At 38.1% G+C, this 6,344-nt stretch overlaps 1 long non-coding RNA gene across 1 annotated transcript; it reads left to right on the top strand.

Annotated features, from left to right (window-relative positions):
- The first annotated feature begins 3,765 nt into the window (after positions 1-3,765).
- LOC121090774 lies at positions 3,766-6,048 on the top strand. Its single transcript, XR_005828718.1, has 2 exons — positions 3,766-4,460; positions 4,858-6,048. It is a non-coding gene; the product is annotated as an uncharacterized LOC121090774 (long non-coding RNA).
- Positions 6,049-6,344: the final 296 nt, after the last annotated feature.

The raw sequence follows: 6,344 nt of genomic DNA, 5'->3' as shown, positions 1-6,344 counted from the left end.
ACAGTCTTTCATTCTGGATGTGGCAAATTGGTACTTTAAAATTATTGCTCTGCCTATTTTGAAATATTTGCTACTAGAAATTATTGTTTCTGGTACTTGTGAGAGACCTGGAAGGTCACAGAGTGATTTCATGTTCCCCCATGAGTCATGGTATAGTTACGGAGGTGTTTTACAAATTCAAATTAATAAGGTTATGTTTCACTGTAGAGGGGCAATCAGAAAAGGTCATAACCCTGAAAAAGAACACTATTTATTAATAGGGTTGTTCCTTAAGTCAACAAATACTTCTTTTTTATCTTCTGGAGTTATATTACAGTTAAAACCATCATGATCTATTTCAATAATAAAATTAATTTTCATTAGGTTATTATGCACATTAATATAATTTGCTTGGAATAAAGAAGATGCCTGTTCCTCTCCAAAACATGGGCCTCTCCGTACCACCAGGGCTAGAGGGACAACATCAACAAACGCAGAAGTTAAAAAATACTGCAGCTAACTATGTCTGCAGAAATTCAGAGCAATGCAAAAGAATCTCCAGGCAACTATTTTGTTAAAAGAGCAAACCCTGAAGCTGCTTCTGCATCTAAGGCTGAAATGTCACATCTGTTGTTCATTGATTAGCAGCCAAAGAAAGATGCAGAGCTCTCTCTTTTTCTTTTTCAAGCCCTTCTGTATAATGGTTGCTTGCCTACTATATGAACGGCTTATATTTTATAACCTCTCTCACAAAGTCCTTTATTAATCATCATCTCAGAACAGAATATGGAACAAGAGATGGAAGGAGAAGGAAAAGGAGAAGAAGAAGGAGAGTACAAGGTATCAGCAAAAGGCTAACGTGGAACTAAGAACTCCAAAACAGCTTAAGCTCTCAGAAACAGCACACAAGAAGCAGTCCAAGAAAGATATATCTATTTCATGATGACAGGTGGAAGAGAAAGGTGAGCAAAAGGTTGCTATGTGTTCAATACAGCAAAGTGGGAGAGCTGAGATTTGTTTAAAAACCCACATCTGATTTAGGATTAGCAACCTGCTGAAGAAGTTTAACCCCTAGGAAGCATAAGGCTACCAAGAGATCAGCTACATGTAAATAAAAAGAGTAATGCTTCTGAAGTGTTCACAACAGAGCTGAGACTGAGTCAGAAATAGTGTTTTTGGAGGCCTTGCTTTGAGACAAGACTACAGCAGGTATCAGAGGCCTCAGGCTAGAAGATCTCAGCATGAAGCTAGAAAAAATGGTTTGCATTTTACCTAACTTCAGAAAAGAACCAGACCAGACTTTAGGATATGAAAACAAAAAGAAGAAAAATGGTTTTGCAAACCATGGGTCCATAGCAACATGTAGATGTGGAGAAAAATGAAAACACGAGAAAAATATAGCACAAAAATTCTAATGGAGGGAGTTTGGGAGAAGTCATACAAATAAGTACAAATTATGAGAAAGAAAACATAAATTTGTGTCGTTTTGTGCTAAGACAAAGCTGCTCTATTTCCATAAAGTAGAACCTTTTCTGAAAAAATAACCTGTGCTTACAAAAAATATCCCTACCTTCAACGTAAGTAAGAATCTCAGTGATCTGTACAAAAGACAGCTACCTCTGCACACCAGAGTACTGTCTTGATCAGAAACTGGCTTCTCGCTACTCTAAATCTAGAGAGATGTAAAACTAAACTAGATACAGAAGGCAATATCTAAAGCTTCACGAAACTGTTTGAAAAGAAATGCTGTTGTGTTGAGCAGACACATATAACTTCTATTCCATAGATGAGAAAATTGTGCTTTTTTGCTGTGGGCTTGATGTAAACTGCAGCTTTAGCAGATACACTTTATAACTGCTGTCACAAATGGAGTACCTACTCCTGTGGTGCAAACATCTTGACCTACTGACTGTTGACGGAGTACATTCCTTGGAAGGACAGCACTCGTAAGCTGGGAGAGTGTTTTCCAGATGTTTTTAATGTTGTCAAAGAAAGCCAACAAAAACATAAAGTAAGAGTGACTGAATCAGTTGTCCTGTCATAGATGTTCCTAGAAATCTCTCTCTGGAGCTGAAATGAAAACTTGGAAGTGTTATTTTGGCCAAGTTAGTTACAATGGAAACTGTCAGAGAGCTTCCAAAATTAGTTTATTCCACAATAATTATGAAAAAGAAAGATGAGTACTTCCCAGTGGCTGGCTGGCTGAGCAACTAACAAAGCATGTAAAAAGGGGAGCAAAAGTCCTTAGCCAGGGAATTGTTTCTGGAGACCACTGGATGCTTCAGCTGTATTCTGATGGGGTCGTCTAGAAAAAAAGTCTCACATCTGTGCAGTTTTAATGCAGCATTTAGAAGTCCCCAGTTTACCACGTTATTTGGAAAATGCTTTTTAAAATCTCAAGTATTTCCTACGAACACACAATAAATGACTTGAAACCATGAGGACAAGATAAGGAGAAAAATAATAGAAAAATGTTGCAATCAGAGTCTAGTAAGCTCCTGTAAGGGATTCGAATTAGGAGGTTGAAATGCAGAAGACAAAAATGTGAGTTCAAGGTTAAAGAAATAACCAATCTCAGAAAATGTAGCAGGGGAAAAAAACCACCAAACCTTAGAAGAGGATGCAAATAGGTCTGATTACTAATATGTCCCCATACATACATAAAGAAGACACACAGAAACTTAAAGAAAAGGCAAATTTTGTTGGGGAGTTTATGTTCAAACAGCTCTAAACCATTTAAACTGCTGTCTGAAGGTCTTTAGTGTGTAAAAATGCATAATGGGCATGGACTGGTAATCACAACAGGGACTTCCTGAATCTCAAATAGTTGATAAAGAAGAAACCTGTCCTCAGAGTGTATGATAATAAGCACCAAACAAAGCTGGCAGTTGATACTTCTAAGCAAGGCCTTGGGGCAACACTTTTAACAAGGAATGGTGATCACTGGAGACCTATGGCATATGCTTCTGGAGACCTAACTGGAACAGCATGTCAGCATGCACAAAAAGAATCCAAGGCTCTGTCTTTAGACCATGCATGCAAAAAATGTTCATTGTTTTTATATAGAATACCAGTGCTAGCAGGAACTGATCAGAAGCCATTATTGGCAATTGCTGAAAAGGACTTTGCAGGCAGATCTCCTAGATTGCAAATCTGGTGTGATTTACTACTCAAATATAAATCTGGAAAAGACTTACATAAAGCAGATATTCTGTCCCGAGCTTTCAATAGAACTGAAGTAGTACAGACACAGAGTCTCCTGTGCATGCAAAGATTGTTAAGAAATTTTTTTCTTCTCAGACAGAATGTCACTGTGGAGACCTGTCACTGCGGAAAGCCAAGATACTAGATAAAACATTGCAGAAGGTAATACGAGATCTGAGTCTGACTAACTGGACAGCACTTACTGGTCTTTAAATGATTTTGAAAGAGTATTTAATATAATATGGAGTATAGTTTCTGAGCATGCTAAACCTCTTCCCAAAACTTTGAATCCAGTGCTAGTACACAGAATGCATGCACAATATCTGTATATGAAGAAAATGCAGAATGTGCTATATTATATTTATAAATATTAACCACAGATCAGTGGCACTTCCTTGACTCACTCCTGATTGATAATTTGGCAAAACTGTTAAAGAATGAAAACCCAGTTAATTTTCAAAATGTTGGTAAATTTAAAAACCCCCAGCAATAATGACAATTCCAGAAATTTAAGATTCATGCTCCAGGTGTGAAAGAAATTTATTTATGTTTACTGTAAAAAAAAAAAAAAATCACATTTTTTTCAGGTCATTATTCCTGGTATCAGGAAGATACATTACTTCAGAAGTCACCTGTTGAACGTGTGATCTCACATATATAAGATGGTATTTGTCTGCCATAGCACACAACCCATGGTTATGTCAGATAATGGACCACAATTTTATTATTAGGAATGTAAACATTCTCTAAAAGTTTTAAACACATTACTTTTGATTCAGGATATCCACAGTCTGATGGCAGTGTGGGAAGATTGCTTAAACAATCTGTTAAGTTCCACTCATATCCCGTTTAAGAATTTTTTAATTCCAGAGCAATACTCTGGATAATGAAACATGTTCAGCAGCAAACTTAGATTAAGACTGTCCAACACTGTAGTCAGGCACATTGAAGTGTGGGATGTCTAACTGCTGTGAAAAAAATCAAATAAAAAATGTACTGTATTAACAAATGGCAGGAACAAAATCTTTGCAATCCAAGACAGCTAGACTGCATTTAATGGAAATACATTTAATGGCACAAAAGGCTGCTGTCATGAGGGGTTGCTCCTCTCTCTGAAGAGGCAATTACTGAGCAAGTACAGATCTGTTGGACAAAGAGGAGGCATGGCACCTTCTTCCCTTGGTGGGAAGAGATGGATGCCAAATCTCAGAAGCAAGTGAAAAGGAGCCCGTGAGCCCAACAGCATCAATGGGATGGACCCGACAGAGACACAGAAGGTAAAACCATGGGATATCTCAAAGAGGCATGAGCTAAAGGAGGCCAGCTCAGATACTGATTGATAATTGTGGATGTGTGTGTTGTACTTTAAGTAGTAGCTTTCTTTTTTTTTCCCCTTTGGAAGGGAGAAAAAAGTGAAGGTAACTGATCCTTGACTGGTTTGGAGTGTAACATGCTCCGGAGGGCTCTGATTGGGAGTAGCAGTTGTTACGTGCCTCTGAGCTTGACAGAAAGTGAAAGAGCCAAAGCCAGACCCATTTTAACAGTCTTAGAAAAGACCCATCACGTGGCAACGGACACAGAGTGGCTATGCACATACTGCTATAATTATGCCTGCTAATCTGTAAAAAGATTATTAACATTAGGAAGAACTAACACTAGTAATGTGTTTTTCAGGCATACGTTGGACAGAAGCGTATCAAAACAACATTGATGGTGGCAGAAGATAAAAAGCTTTCCTGAACTTCAACTGATGTGTGATCAGAAAATCTGGAGTGAGCAGATTTGCAGAAATGGACTTGACATTCTGAGAGAAGAGAGAGGGGGTAGAACAAAGACATCAAAATATACTTCACGAAAGGGCAGTTTTGAGGGAAACTTTGAGAGAAACGGTGGGGATTTTTCTGTCGATCTATGCTGGGCTGAAATCCAGTGAAGTTAACTCCAGGTCCTTGAGAAATGGCAAGGACATAACTAAAAGCAACTCAGGTGGCCTTTTGTGTTTTGGAGCAACTGTTGTGAGGTGGGAAGGCATTAGTAATCTGTACCCATAGCTTTCTTTTTATCTTTGGGAAACTTGTAGAAGGCAGCAGTCTGGATGCACCTCTAGAGACAGCTTAACTTTCACAATGAACAGTTTAACAGAAGTGACAGCTTAGGTAAAATAGTGGGGGAAAATAAACCCAGAAAGGAAAGTGTCTGCATTTTGTGTGTGGGAAAGAGCACAGCATTTTCCCGGTGTCTGTGAATGTCTCTTTTAGCCATGAAATGTCTGCAGTCATTGGTGTTTTGCCTTCAAATCAATGGATTTTGCTCTTTTGTCAGGCAGGTTTTAACCTCCCAGTTTTAGTGGCATTGCTTCTGATTTACAGAGATGTAGGAAGACAGAGGTGGCACTTCCCTGACTCACTCCTGATTGATATTGTGGAAAAGAACTCTATATCATGGTCAGATACAGAGAAGAATTTTTTATTAATATTGCTTTTTTTCTAAATTACAGCAAATAATAATGGCCACAGCTTTTCATATAGGTATTGCACATTTGTTTATTCAGTTTTTTTTAAAGTACTTATTTTATGCCTTGGGGTGCAATTTGTAATTTCAAATCAGAGAAAGGAAAAACAAGTGAACTTGTTATGAGGTGGTTGTTGGAGCTAAGAAAACTTTTCATATGGAGATGATATAGCAGTGCTGGGAAACATTCAGTAACTGAACAGAAATCCTGGGCTGTTGCTGTGATTGGAGCTTTGTGTATGAGTGATTTAGTGTGTATGTGCATAAACATATATAGCTCTGTGTCTGTACCTATTTATTTTGCTTTACCTATATTACTCTTCTGTTTTGTATGATTAAATGGAAGTAGCACAACCTTTGTGGTATTTCCTGATAACGCCTGCAAACAATGGCAGGCAAATTTCAGGGCTATTGTATTGCAGGAGATGGGTTAATTTCCATTTCTTTCTGCCATAGTTTTCAGTTTCTTCATGTGTTTTAATGACATCCTGCCCTTCAAAAATAGTTTCACCTACATGAGATGCTAGATTAAGCCTCTGTGCTTGCAGTCATGATCCTTTGACCAAAGTGGATCTCCCCATCATAATGAAATATTTTGCATGCCTTTTTTCCAGGAGAGGGGAGTGGACACATCCGTTCCTTACACACAA

The sequence above is a fragment of the Falco naumanni genome, chromosome 6, assembly GCF_017639655.2.
Source record: "Falco naumanni isolate bFalNau1 chromosome 6, bFalNau1.pat, whole genome shotgun sequence".
Lineage (NCBI taxonomy): Eukaryota > Metazoa > Chordata > Aves > Falconiformes > Falconidae > Falco > Falco naumanni.
Note: the sequence above shows the minus strand (reverse complement) of the source record. Positions and strands in the feature narration are given on the sequence as shown.